Raw genomic sequence first — 13,528 nt, 5'->3', positions numbered from 1 at the left:
CACTGTACTCTGGGTGAGAACTGGGGATGACAGCCCAACACAACCTAACTGACACAATACCCAAACACCCTTTGCTGCCGACACCTGCTGAGGGGGCAGGGTGTCTGACTGAAGGCCTCTCCCCTGTAACCCTACCTACCCTCTGTATGGACATGCAATAGGAAGCTACAGAATGACCTTGGCTAAGGAAAGCCAAGCACCCCAGGAACTCGGCTGGCTCCATAACACCCCCCAGCTGGCTACTGCTAACCCCACAATCATTATTTCTTTTACTCCTCCCAGGAGGGCTGGCTTGGAGACTAACTGCCACTGGGTTTGGTTTTGCCACTCTGCCCAGAGACAAGGGGGAAAGAGTGGAAGCCCCTGGGGGGCCAACCCCCACCTCAAAACAGCTCTGCCACCCTTTCCATCAGCAGCTTCCCCTGTAGTAGGAGTTCACTCGGGTGTTTTTTGTGGAGGAGGATTTGAAGGAGGGAGTTGAGTTTTTCCCTAGAGACGCCAGAGAGACAGTTTTGTCTCAGCATAACAGGATCGCCCAGCTCCACATTTATGGCTGTTTCTGTGGTTACCTGTCTTCTGGGATGTTTGGGGTGGGTGGTCATGGCAGGTGCAATCGGCAGGGGTACGTAGGAAGTCTGCAGGGAAGAGCAGTCTGCCTCTCTCCGAGATCCAGGGGTCCACTCTTTCCTGACAAAAGATGTCACATGACATCTGAAGACCCATGTAAAGACAGGAAAGGAAGGACCCGAAAACACCCCCTCCCGCTGCCCATCTTACTGGTGGGAAAACCGAGGCCGAGGGGGTCTATGGGACTTGCTAATATGACCAAATGAGTTGGCAGAGGTAACTAGAACTCAAATCCAGGTCTCCATCCTCCTGGCCAGGCTGTCCCGGAACAAGGCCCAGGAAGGTGGGCGGTAGCTGCAAACGGGCCTGGGGGTGGAGGGGAAGAGAAGCCTGGCCGGCGGTCCAATCGAGTGTAGGGTGCCTGGGGCGACTCAGGCCTCTTCCCCTTCTCAGGCACCCAGGCCGCACTTCCTGCTGAGGACTGCAGAGGCGGGGGGCGCGGGCTCCGGGCCGGCTCCTCCCGGGCGCCGCCTCTCGGTTTCTCCCACACCCGCAGGCCAGAGGCCAAGGGTTAGGGAGGCGGGGCTGGTGCTCGGCTGCGTCCCTGCCCCAAATTCCACGCGAGGCTGGGACCTGGCAGCACCTCGGTTGCTTCGAGAGAGTGCTGGTGGTCAGGGCCCAGGCCCGCAGCCCAAGGTACACCAGGGGGCGTGGCCACGGACGGGGCGTGGTCGGGCCGCGGGCAGGTGGGCGGAGCTTACTCGGGGGCGTGGTCGAGGCGGGGGCGGGTTCGCAGGAAACTTGAGTGCCCGCCCCCGGCCGCGCGCCCCGCCCCGGCCCCCGCCTCCGGGTCCCGCCTTCGCGTCCCTTCCTTCCCGGGCTAGCAGGCGGGCCGCGGCGGCAGCAGGCGGATGACCGGCGGACCCGCGGGCGCCAACACCTCGCTCCCTCCCTTGGCCGCCGGCTTCCTTTTGTCTTTCTAGGCGGCGATGAGCGCAGGGCCCGCGCGGCGGCTGCGGGCTCACGGAAGCCCTCGCGCTTAGCTACCCCTCGGGTCTCCGTGCCGGTCCGGCCCGCGCCCGCCGCAGCCGCCACCGGCGCAACTTGGGCTCGGGAAGCCAAAGGACCGCGTCCTGCACCGTAGCCGGTAGGGAAGGGGCGGGCTGCGGGGCTGCGGGACTGCGGGAGGGCAGTCGTGTGCACTGGCGTGCTCAGCAATCGGTCTCTGCGTGCGTGTGTGTGTGTGCGTGTGTGTGCGTGTGTTGGGGTGCCCGTGCTTCTCTGCGGGGTGGAGTTGTGGGTGACCGCGGACCGTGGCGTGTCTCTGGAATGGCGTGTCCTCGTGGGGATCCGGGTGTGTTCTTGGCGATGAACATTTTGAATTGCGTTTGTGGAATTGTGTGTCGGGGCGCAGTTGCTGGTGAGGACCGGTGCCTGGCGGGTGTCGTGTGTGAGCCACTGTGCGCAGAGCGGGGGTGGCGGGGTGGGCGTGGGCGGTCTGACCCGGAGAGCTGAGCCCCAGGTCCCCGCCGGTCGGCGCAGTGCGGAGCTCAGAAGCCTGGGGGGAAGTCTGGGACCCGACGGGGCGAGCTCTGGCCTCGCAAGCAGCGGGGACGAGCCCCGCCCGGAGGCTGGTCCGAGCGGCCCACGTGGGTAGCCTGGGCGCTGCGACCAAGGGTGGGGGCCTTAGCGGCTGCGATCACTTCCCTCCTCCCAGGACCGGGAGCGGGGCGTGGGGGAGAGAGGCGAGGGCTGGCCTTGTCGTGACCCGCACTGCAACCTCATCCAGATACGCCACCTCCCTGGGTCGCCGTTTGCTTCTCTTAAATGGGGACAGCTCCCCCTCAGGGGCTGTCGTGACAGTTAGAATGGGAACGCACTAAAGATAGCTCTCGGCCCAGCGCCTGGCACGTAGTAGGTGCTGTGTTCATTGGATTAGCAGCTTTCGTTTTTTAATTTTTGATTTTGCTTTATTGTGGGCGGGGCGCTTACATTTTTCCTCCTGCCCTGGTTGTGCCTCTCTCCCGGCCCCAACTTAACCACGAAGCATAGAGATTCGAGAAAGTTTGGGCTGCTGGGTGCGCTGCCTTCTCGCGGCACCTCCGGGGCGGTTCGGCACCACCTCGGGGTGTGCGGGAGCGCGCAGCGACAGGCGCGGGCTCTTCTCCAGCCCTGCAGGCTCCCGCGCCAGTGCTGGGGTCCCTTTTCCAGGCCAGAGGCAGCGACTGCGGAGTCGGGAAACGTTTTGTTCAACAAGTGCCTAATTCCTGGGGGATGCAGCTCGTGGAATCTGAGAGTCGTGGTGTGGAAGTGTCGCTCCCCTCGCACGCGGTTCTCGGGCTCCTCAGGGCATTGCGTCTGACCTGGTCACACCGAAGGAGCCCCCCACCCCGCTTTTTGGGGACGGGTACCGGGGATTTAACTCAGGGGCACTCGGCCACAGAACCACATCCCCAGCCCTATTTTGTATTTTATTTAGAGACAGGGTCTCACCGAGTTGCTTAGCGCCTCGCTTTTGCAGAGGCCGGCTTTGAACTCAGCCTCCCGAGCTGCTGGAATATAGGCGTGTGCCAAGGCGCCCGACCGGCCACCCCCAGATTTTAACGGCCAATACCGATTCCACCCTGGGGAAAGTGTTTGCCAGGAGGGTCTTGCTGTGGGCCTCTGCATTGGACACCTTCCAGTCCCACCCCTAACTCCTTCAGCCCTGGCTCCCTAGCCTGAGGCCCAGGTGGGTATGAGATCTTTTCTAGTTTCACATCTTAATTTCAAAAATATTTAGTTTTGAAATCTACTACTTGTGAAATTGAACTGTGCTGCCTGTGTACACTGCTCTTACTGCGTTCAGTCCTGGGCAAATGCCCTGCTAACCTCACCTGAGCACCTGCTCAGAGCCAGGGAGGCATCTGGGGGCTGCAGTGCCTGCCCCCTTCTGCCCAGCCAGTGGTTCTTTCCTTCATAGCCTTGGTTTCTTCCTCTCAGGACTCTTCCCAGTGTGAAAACTGACCTTGTTGGTGCCCCAGCTCTCAAAATGGAACCCTGGAGAGGAGTGGGCTGGGGAAGGGACACTGGGCCTGGCTTTCTTCCGTGTGAGTTGTGTTTCCTGAGTCCCAGGTGTTGCTAGTTAGTGCTCTCCTCGAATCCTTTGCCAGCTTCTATGACACCAGATCAGAAGCCTCTGGTTTGGGTTATTGGATTTGTCTCCAGCCAAGGCTGGATTGTGGAGGTCTTGGGCCTGATGACTGTAAGCTGATTTTTCATCCTGATTTGGTGTCAGGGGTTCACTTCGAATGCTACCCTTTTTCTGTTTCATCAAATGATTTTATAATATCCTAGAAGAGAAAGGGCTTTTGATCTGAATCCTACTCTTTTCCCCATAATCAGATTCAATAATGATTTTTTAAAAAATCAATCTGGCTTTCTCAGCTCAGAAGACAGACCAAAAGGCTGCTCTGTTTTGTTTTGTTTTCCTAGTTAAAGCCAGCCCTTTGTCTCCAGCAATCCGGTGTTTTGGCACTAGATCTATTTCTGTTTCACTTTTGAAAACGCCTGTAATTGCCGAGCTCTTGAGGTTTCATTGGATAATGTGCCAAAGGGAGGCCCAGGGGCCCTGTCTCTCCTTGGTCTTGGGACTTGGCATCACCTTCTAGTCTTCCTGCTCTCTTTGGGTGCCACTTAAATGCTATTTTAAAGATGTAACATAACTGTCAATGTGCCATAGCAGTTTGGGAGTCACGGTTTTTGGAATCCGATTTCTGGAAGGTGTTTGGACCTGAGGAGAAACCAGAACGAGTGAAAAACCCCAGAATAAAAGAGGTTTGCCCTGACTCCAGCCAAAGACCCATTCACTTCCAAAGAGCTCTCTTAGAGAGATATTTGAAGAGAAGTAGAGTAACTGGAGCAAATTGCTTCAGAGTTTATCTCAGTCCTCTTTTCTGGCCACAGGACTGTGCAGAATTAGAAATCTAAGCCATCATAAGAGAAGGAGTGGGCTCACCTAGCTCCATCCCTACCTGGAACTTTAGGAGTTTCATGTGGCCAGGTGGTCCCAACACCTGCCTTCAGAGCCCTGCATGCACATTTCCAAGGGCTGCCATTTCCAGTCAGTAACACACTGACTGCCTCCGGGCAGTTCTGTCTGAGTGCCTGCAAAATGCAGTTCTCTCCCCGTTACTCAGTGTGTCTTCCCCCAGACTTTTTCTAGAACCTCATATTGCTACTCATAAATGATGGCGTACCAGACTCACTCATGAGCCAGTGATAATCCAGGGTGCTAAGAGGCAGCCCTAGGGTTTATTTGGTACCAAAGATTAAGCTACTTGGCAGCTCAACTTTTATCTCCATTGGGATCAGGTTTGTATTAGGATTTGGACCTAAACTGCCTTGTGTGTTGTGGGAGGGTGCATTCAATTGATGAGCGTCCGCCAGACTTGCTGGGGGACTAGGTGTGTTTTGCTAGTTCGTCAGCATCTAATGTCATTGTGCTCTGGGAGGGAAGGGACGTTTGGAGTTAAGCTGAGCAGATGCTATAGTTTGGGGTTCCCCTTCTCTCACTGTCTCGTTTGGTTTCTTTGTTGTTGTCATGCTCCCTAAGACTGCAGCTGAGAATCTCATGTAGCTCTTGTTCTGTTCCCTTTGGGTTGAGTTTCTAATCTGGGGTTGCCAGAGGGTAATTGCTTATGGAGATTTACTGAGAAGGACTTATGGGCTTTCTTAGTACCACTTGTCCTATAGGGGAAATGTTTCTTTCAAATCACTTTCAACCCTCCCCCCAAATTGGTTGGGCTCTGGAGGTGCAGGATGTAATAGAACTCTAGGTAATCAACAGTTTGACAGGTGGGCCACTTCTTCCGTGCTGATGAGCAAGGTATAAGTCTAAAGAATTTTTTTTTTTGAATCATCTGGAAAGCACAGTAAATCCTTTAGAGAGCCCTACCTTGGCCATGTTGTTTCAAGTAAGATTGAATTTCAGAGGCAAAGCTTCACATCTCTGCACTGATGAGGCATGACTAACTCAAGACTCCCTTCGGGAGGCCGGGGGCGCTGCCCTCCCCTCCAGCCTGGGGAGGAGGTCTTCTTGGGGCTGTTTTCCTTTACCTTAATAAGCCTACTACGCCCCCGCGCTTGCTAATCCAGCGACTGTGTTTTCTGGGGACTGTATTTGTTTCTTTGGTGCTTGAAGTACAACCCGACGTGGCAGGAAGCCAGGAGCCCAGGGGCGAGGTGCCCGCACAGCTCTACCTGCCTGGCAAGAGGAGCACTTTCTCCGAGCAGCCAGTGATGGGCCTCCAGCCTTTGACTAAGAAAACTCGAGATTGTTAAATGCTGCGTGGTTGAGGTGGAGGATCCTGAGGAAGGAGGGAGGCTTTTGGAGGTACGTGGTTCCCCTCTGAAGGGCTTCCCTGATTTTGCTCCAGTGCCCTTGCGTCCTCAGTATCTTTCCTTGCTCCCTTTCTCCTTCAGCTGGTGAGGAGTCCCCTGGGGCAGGCACTATACTAAGAGCGTCTCTAGAGCAGTCTCCTTCACGTGCCTGGGTCCCCCAGCTGAGCTACTGTGCTCACGTCGCACTGGCAGGCAACACTGCCTATGCTGTGTGTGAGCTGCAGCCCCAGCCCTGTTCCCCAGGATGGTGCCCATCGCAGCAGAGTGGGACTCATGGGACTCACCTCTCCCGTGGACACTGCGTCTTCGACCTCCTCTCCTTGTCTGTCAGAGCTGGATGTCTCAGGAGAGTTGAGGGGCTCTGTTCCCTCTCTCACTGCACCTGCCTGAACAGGTCCGTGCTCCCTGTGGCCGTGGCCTCTCCTCCCCAGCCCCGAGCTTCCCTTCCCAAGCAGCAAACCCTGGAGTCCAGGAGCTGGTTCCTCCATTGCAACCACGCTGGCCGCAGTTTGCTGCTCGGAACACAGATTTCATCATCCGCTCTCTCCTGCCTCCCTGCTCCGAGTCATTCTCTCACTCGCTCATTCCCACTGCTGCCGGCCTGGGGTTAAGGTTTAGGGTTGGGGTCTGGGGAGATCATCAACAAGCCTTGGCTCTCTGGTGCCAGCAGGGTAGCTCCTGCACCCCTGCTAGGGCCAAAGGGACTTCTGGAGAAGCATCTTGGAGCTGGCACCTGGGAGAGGGGTGGGCAGTGCAGGGTCTGGGAGTGGGGCCGGATGTTCAGTGACTGTTTTCTCTCCCACTCAGATTTCTTTATCTGTAAGACTTCAGCTCATCCTTTTGTTTTTTCAAATTAACAGTAATATTAAGATATATAGTAATTCATATAAAACATAACCCATTTTAAATGTACAATTAAATGATATTTGGTCAATTTATAGAGCTGTATGATTGTCACCAGAATCCCGATTAGGACGTTTTCATCATCCAGAGATGTCTGGTCCCTATTTGCACTTGCTCCCTAACCCCAGGTCCCAGCCCCAGACAGCCACCCGTGGATCAACTTTGGGATTCTCTGCATTTGCCTTTTCTTCATCCTGTCTCATAGGTTTGGCTCCAGGGCCTCTTCTGGGATGCCTTCCTGAAGCCTTCCAGTTAGGAGTGACCTCTGGCCCAGTGCCAGCCAGTGGGGCTGGGTGCTCGCTCATCTCCCTGCATGGTGGCGAGCTCTCTTCCTGGCCTCCCCTGTCTGCAGCTGGCCCAGCGCTGGTGTCTGCAGTTTCCCCCAAGGCACGCTGACGGGGCCAGCTGGAGCTGCTTTTCCCGCATTTCTTTTGTCCAAGTCTTGAGTCTCTTAGAGTGTTGAAGTTTGGGATGGAGGGTTTGCAAGGTGCCAGGTGGTGAGGGGCCCTGCTGTCTTCGTTACTTTGTTTCTCCAAGAATATGTGAGGCAAAGGGCGTAGGACTCATTTTTTAAATGAAAAAAAACTAAGGAGTTCCAGAGAAAAATGAATAGCCCAAGGCTACCCATCAGCAGAAAGTACTAGAACCAAGAAGTAAATCAGGTCACTTTCTCTTCTGCCCTATTTGGGTCATAATTACATATCTTCCTATGGCCTGGCCTGAGCTGGTGCTCACTTTTTCCTGTACAAGTCTTGTCATCCTGTCCCAAGCAGTGGGAATGCCTTTCAGGGCATGAGTGGTACCACAGGCATCTTCGTTTGCCCTTGGATCTGGCCCACAAGGGAACAGTCAGACTGGCTCAATAAATAGGTAAAATTCTAGTAACTATGTGCGGGGCCTTGGAGAGGGACCGGGAGAGCAGTGGACCATGTGGTTAGACACCCTCGTATTTCAGAAGTGGTCCTCGCCTTGCTTATTGGGTTTTGAGGTGACCAGCAGAGGAGACCCAGTTTGACAGATGTATAATCTGAGGCAAAGAAAGGTGACCTCTTGCTCTCACTGAGGTAGCAAGCTCCCACAGTGCAAAGGAAGAACATCTTGCCTCTGTCCCTGTTCAAGTCTTCATGGTTGTAAGTATCTCCTCTGCCACTAAATATTCCTTTTCAAATTCGGGTTTAAGACATTTAATGTTGGAGTCTTCAGTCTTCCTGTGCAGATGTGCATGTGCAGGCTTCCAGAGGGAAGCTGATGATGGTCCATTTGGAGTTTGGGGAGCTCCCATTTTGGATCTTTACAGCTTCACATCTTCTGAGAAGCATCTCTCAGGTCCGCACACTCACACGGTAACTGTACACCTGGGGGCTGCACAGAGATCTGCAGGTTATTCCCCAGACATAATGAAACCTGGACCGCTTGATCCCTCCCCCAGGAGTGCTTCGAAGGCATCTGCTGAGTTTGGGTGCGAGGGAGCTGGCAGACTGAAGGACTGCTGAAAACGCTCCCGGCCGCCATTCTGAGTGGTGTGTGGACGGCAGCACCTTCCCCTCCAGCAGCAAGATGTTCAACTCTGCTTTCTGTCTGTGCATTTAACAGATGTTTCCTGAAAACAGAATTGATGCTAGTCCCCACCTTTCCCTGTCACTCCTGTCCTTTCCATTTGTTGCCCTCTGATCCATTTCTGGAAAGAAGTGAGAACCTCTTTAAATCAATCACCTGTGTGTAAAAAAATATTCCCTACACTGTGCAGTACTCCAGATTCACTGTGTGTGGCCGAGGAGAAAGTTCTGGCTGAGGGACTATGGGATATCCAGGAAGCAGCCCAGACTGCGGCCGAGGCAGGGCCATAGGCAGCAGGATGGGTGGCTCCCCAACCTCCCAGGCTTCACTGGAGGGTGGGGCTGCAGTGGCGGGGATGTGCTTTCTTGAAATCCCATCAGCAAGGCACAATGGCGCACGCCTCTAATCCCAGCAGTTTGGGAGGCTGAGGCAGGAGGATCGCAAATTCAAAGCCAGCCTCAGCAACTTGGTGAGGTCCTAAGCAACTCAGTGAGACCCTGTCTATAAATGAACTACAAAAAAGGGCTGGGGGGGGGCTGGGGAGATAGCTCAGTCAGTAGAGTGCTTGCCTTGTAAGTACAAGGCCCTGGGTTCAAACCCCAGCACCCCCCCCAAAAAAAAAAAAAAAAAAAAAAAAAAGGGCTGGGGAAGTGACTCAGTGGTTAAGCACCCCTGAATTCAATCCCTGGTACCAAAAAAAAAAAAAAAAAAAAAATCCTTTCAGCTGTGCCACATGGGTCCCTGCTTCCTGGCATGACCTAGACAGTGTGGCAGGCTTTGGCTTCTGGCAGTGGAACATAAAACCCAGGTGCCGCTTTGGGGATCTTTTCCCCAGGCAGCCCAGGTAGATTCAGGCCTCTGGTAGATGCCAGGGACAAAGGTCTTGGGCTTCTCTGGGGGCTGCTTTTCTCCTTTTTTCTGAAATGGGAACGAGGAATTGCTACTTTTGTTGATATATGTTCTTGGGCATAAGCTGTTGCTGGATATAAAAACGAAATGGCCTGGCCAGTGGTCCTTAGGGTTTGCTGTCAGGTGGGTGCTTATGCATTTTGGAGTTGCTTCCACTAGCGTTAGTGAGACTGAAGAGAGGGAAATGTAGCACAGGGACGGAACTCTGGGTTTCCTCATGTGGGGTCCTCCAAGTAATGCAGAGGGCTCCTTATGACTCATCATGCCTTCCCCCGTGGCTTGTTGTGGGCCAGTTGCTGGCTCCCCAGGACAACCACGTCATCAGTCACTGTACCACCTTGATCACCATCATCGCCACTGTGATCACTGTCATTACCATCGTCAGCATCACTACTATCACCATCACTATCATGACCACCATCAGGACGGCCATCACCATCACTGACATCACCGTCACCAGTGTAATCACCGTCATCATCACCAGCGTAATCACCACATCACCGTCACCATCACCACCGTGATCACCACATCACCATCACCGTCACCAGCGCAATCACCATCGTTACCATCACCATCACTGACATCACCGTCACCAGCGTAATCACCATCATCATCACCAGCGTAATCACCACATCACCATCACCGTCACCACCGTGATCACCATCACCGTCACCATCGTTACCATCACCATCACTGACATCACCATCACCACCGTGATCACCATTGTCATCACCAGCATGATGAATGCCACCTCCATGAATGCCACCATCGCTGACATCACATGGTCTCAGTCTTGATGCTCAGACTTTGGGCGCTTGTGTCTGGGCCCATCCCAGCTCTTTATAGTTCTCCTGCTGTTCGAGGGGAGTGAGGGGAGTTTGGACAGGATGATGGTAGATACAGAGAACTCAAGGATGAATGGTGGAATGTGATTCTTTTGAAAGTGGCTCCGTGAGAATTACTGATCTGGAAGATTCCGGGCTGGGAAATCTCACCTACTCTTTTAGACCCAGCAGTGAGCCAGGTTACCTGCTCTGTGGTGCTCTCCTTTGCCCCTCTGGACAACAAACTATTCTGGATGGAGCCTGGCCTCGTTCCGTGGGCATCGTATTTGTCCACCTCTCCCAGGGCAGTGGGCCTCTTTAGTGAGGACCCTGTGGATTTCTCCTTGATGACCCTCCATTGCTGGTATACAGCCTGAAACGCAGTTAATGCCCAGATGTCTGGTTGAACCACCCCCACTTTTCACTTGTAGGTTGGTGAGTACATTGAATTATTTAAGATCTTGACAGTTTGCCTGAAGGGCTTGCTTTGCAGGCCTGAGTGGTCAGTGCACTAGTGGTGTTTTCTGTGCACATCGTTGATTGGTGCATGTTTGTTCTATGCATTTGTTAAAACTGCAGCGCAGTGGTCTGGAAGCCATCGAGTCTTATGGTTGGCAGAGTGACCCCCATTCCATTATTAATGTCTGCTTTTGACCTGGCTTAAGGAATGCTTTCTTTCAAGATTTCAGCTTCCTCATTTGTCAAATGGGGCTTAGGGCTAGGTAACCCCTAAATCCGCTGTCAGCTCTGCAATTCAGGAAAGATGTTTAAAAATGTAAACTTGCATGTAGGGTATACCCAAGGTGGAGCATAGAGAGAATCTGCATAGCTAAACTGACTCCAAAAAAATGAACTCTTAGAAAATGCAGACACTTTAGCAACTGCACATGAAGAGGTGGCGTTGCAATTCAGAAGGAACTGGTGCTATTGGGGAACAAATTTGGGGAGCATAGGTAGAAGGGAGACCTGGGGGTGGGAGGGGCTGAAGTTAGGGTCAGGGCTCTGTGTGTTGCCTGTCTCACCGGTCAACCTTTTCTTTTAACCCCTGGAACTAAGGGATCTGAGATTACGACGGTTAAAGGAGAGACCTGGGGGGAGTGATGGCAGTGGGTTAGTCCTGGTGGGAGCAAAGTGGAGGTCGGCAGATGAGCTTGGTCCTTAGGCTCTAGACCCAGTGCCTTATTTAGATGCTGTCTCCTATTCCCTAAGAGGATGCTCCAGCAAGAAAAGCCGCTGCGGAGGAGATTGCCCTCCTTCTTATAGCAGTGCCTTGCGTTCCTCCTGGAAAGTTACCCCACTGATCACCTGAGACACTGGTCAACTGAACTTCTTGTTTTGACTAATTGCAAATTAAAGAAGAGTCCCTATTAGGAAGTATTGTACAGGTCAAGTAATATCGTTTTCAGACAAAAATATTTTTAATAGACTGGACTGCTGATCGGATTTTGCCTCCAATTGAGGTTTCTAGTGAGTTCTTAAGAATCCTTTGATACTAGCATGCTAGTGGAATTAGCTAAAGGGCTTGAAAATCAGCACCAAAGCATTTCTCCTAAGTTGGGTTTGAGAAGCGTGATATAGAATTATACATGCAGCTTTGTTTCACTTATGTTTGCAAGAGAAAAAAATCAGAGAAAACAGATGGGAAGGAAGTATACTAAATGGTCATGGTGGTCGACTGATGGGATCATGGGTGATCTCTCTCTCTCTCCTGCTTTTTCATATTTCCATGCATTCTCAGTTTTCCACTGGGCATGTGTTACTTTTGAAATTAGAAAGAAAAATGGTTTTAAAAGGAACCCAAGTGCCATTCCTTGTTTGCACATGTATCTGACTTATCCTCTTAATTTGCCTAGCAGACTTCCTCTTTGTCCTCAGACTGGCTGGAACCCATAACTCCCATACTTGTGATTATTTGAATTAATGGAAATTTGTCATAATGCACCATTAGAATTTGTTAACTGAATTTAAATTCAATACTGAGCAAGTGCATTAACTGTATGTAAAGAAAGGCGTTCTGAGTCTTCTGAGAAATTCGCCATTGGAGTGTGGCAGGGTGTAGTAGTTCATGACCCAGCGTCTTTCTTGAATTCGGACGTCCATTTGACCTGGAAGGAGGCTTTGCGGCTCCTGCTGTTTTCACCCTGGGTGCTTGTGTCCTGGTACCAGCAGCCCCTGCTTCCCTGGGAAGCATCTCCTTCCTAGCTCTCTAGCTGGCTAATGGGTTCCAGCTCCCTTTTTGGAAATAACCTTTTCTATACCTATCGCTGCCCCTCCTTCATGACCCCTAGGGAACAGACCTGCTGGTCTCCAGCCCTGGGGATTGGAGGGCTCCTGGAGGGGATCCTTCCTCCCCTCCCTGTGACACAGACATCAATTGACGTTGGCTTGACTGCATTTATTTGCTGGCTGGGAAGCAGGGCCATCTCAGCCCTCATTAGGGCCATGCCTGACTTTAGTGGCGTCCCTCCAAAGACTGTTCATTCCCCATCATTTTTTAGAGGTTTAATCTGAGTCCAGGATATTGAGTCAGCAATGGAAAGTTATGAAGAAGAGGCCAGCCATCAGGGAAATTGCCTAATATGAAAGATTAATTTCAGGGTGAGTGAGGGAGAGAGATGTGGCTGACTGGGCCACCTCTAGGCAAATAACAGTGCTATAAAATGTGGGAAACCCGAGGTTGCATTTGCTGTGAGCTCGGTGTCTGTGTATAGTTTCTTGGATTAGAGATTTAATAAATCACCTCTTTATAGTCCACTATCTGTATTTATGAGCTGAAAAAGAAAATTGCAATCATCAGCAAAATTCCATCATATCTGGCGCATAATTTCATGATCTTCACCATAAGGAAGCCAAATTAAAAAAATATGAATGTGGATGCCATGTTCAGAAATTGTTCTTTCAAATGCTGGATCCTCAGGTTTTTCTAGGATCCAACACCGAGGCAGAAAGCATGCTCACCCATCACTGGAGACAGGTAGGTTGCCATGGAGACCAGGTATGTCATTGTGGTTTCCTGGGTATACCAGTTGTCCTGAAAGAGGAATAAGCCTCACGGTAGGTGAGATTTCTGAAAGAATGTGTGTGAATTAAGTTTTTCTAAAACAAAGGTCAGACATTTTAGTTGAAATGTTTGACATTGTTGCCCTCCATCCTGTTTTGCTTAATTGTTTATGCTGTACCCTTCCTTTTCCTGCCAGTAATGCTTAAATGCATCAAGACCATGATCCAAAACAACAACAAAGTCTTTTCATAAAACTAGGGATACTTCTTTAGTGGGAATGATGATTATCCTTTAGAATTCAACAGATTAGTTTGTTTTAGTGCACTTTTTCACTTCTTTGACCAAAAGGCCTGATAAGAACAATTTTGAAGGAGGAGAAGTTTAC

At 51.9% G+C, this 13,528-nt stretch overlaps 1 protein-coding gene across 2 annotated transcripts in view; it reads left to right on the top strand.

Moving 5' to 3' along the window:
• The first annotated feature begins 1,426 nt into the window (after nucleotides 1-1,426).
• The window catches only part of Hpcal1 (hippocalcin like 1), a 92,820-nt gene continuing 80,718 nt past the window's right edge, over nucleotides 1,427-13,528 (top strand). Inside the window, exon 1 of one of the 2 annotated variants that reach the window (XM_047522367.1) lies at nucleotides 1,427-1,714. The gene's annotated coding sequence lies outside the window, so the exon portion shown is untranslated. Of the gene's footprint in view, nucleotides 1,715-3,033; nucleotides 3,299-13,528 lie in introns of those variants that run through there. The other variant, XM_047522368.1, reaches the window with a different exon arrangement.

This window comes from Sciurus carolinensis, chromosome 13 (genome assembly GCF_902686445.1).
Source record: "Sciurus carolinensis chromosome 13, mSciCar1.2, whole genome shotgun sequence".
Classification (NCBI taxonomy): domain Eukaryota; kingdom Metazoa; phylum Chordata; class Mammalia; order Rodentia; family Sciuridae; genus Sciurus; species Sciurus carolinensis.
This window is presented reverse-complemented; position numbering and strand designations above follow the sequence as displayed.